Consider the following 1,132-nt stretch of genomic DNA (forward strand, 5'->3'; position numbering starts at 1 on the left):
TTTAGCGTGTCCTAGAGGTTTTGTTGTGTTGTATTGTCCTTTTCATTTAGTTCCAGGAATACTTTTATTTTTCTTAATTTCTCTTTTGAGCCATTCATCATTCAGGAGTGTGTTGTTTAATCTGCTTGTGCTCATGTGGTGATTAGGGCTTCTTCGGGTGTTGATTGTAAGCTTTATTGCATTGTGGTCTAATAGAATGCATACAGTTATTTCAATATTTTGTATTTGTTGAGGTTTGTTTTATGCCCCAGTATATGGTAGATTTTGGAGAAGGTTCCATGGGTTGCTGAACAGAAAGTATATAATTTGGTGCTTGGGTGGAATACTCGGTAGATGTGTGTTAAGTCCATTTGATATATGGTATTGTTTAATTCAGATGTCTCTCTATTAACTCTCTGCCCTGTTGACCTATCTAATGGAGATACTGGGGTATTGAAGTTCACTACTATTAATGAGTTGGGATTAATCTGGGTCTTAAAGTCCTATAGCATTGAATTTATGAAGTTTGGTACACCAGATTTTGGTGACTATCTGTTCATGATTGAAATATCATCCTGATTTATTGTTCCTTTGATCAGAATGAAGTGGCCCTCTTTATCTCTTCTGATTAGTTTTACTTTAAAGTGTATTTTGTCAGATATTAGAATTGCTTCACCTGATTTTTTCTTAGTACCATTTGCTTGGTATTTTTTTTCCTTCCTTTCACTTTAAGATAGTGTCTGGCCTTGAAAGTGAGATGGATTTCTTGCAGACAACAAAAAGATGTTTTTATTTCTTAACCCATTCACCTAGTCTGTGTCTTTTGACTTGGGAGTTCAGTCCATTAATATTTAAAGTTATTAATGAAAGGTGAGTATTGAATCCTGTCCTTTTAATTCCTATTTACATTTGTGATGTAGCTGTACTTTTCCACAGTTATACCTTCATTGTTCATTGAATTTCTTTCTGTAACTCCTTGGATTTAGTCATTCCTTTCTTCAGCTCTTTGTATTGCTTCCAGAACTCTCTGAAGGGCTGGTTTTGTGGACATGAGTTCCTTCAGGCTATTTATGTCATGGAAGATTTTTCTTTCCCCTTTGACTATAATAGACATTTTGGCTGGGTATAGTAATCTGGGTTGGCATCTGTGGTC

This window comes from Nannospalax galili, unplaced genomic scaffold (genome assembly GCF_000622305.1).
Source record: "Nannospalax galili isolate Female #2095 unplaced genomic scaffold, S.galili_v1.0 scaffold1128, whole genome shotgun sequence".
Classification (NCBI taxonomy): Eukaryota; Metazoa; Chordata; class Mammalia; order Rodentia; family Spalacidae; genus Nannospalax; species Nannospalax galili.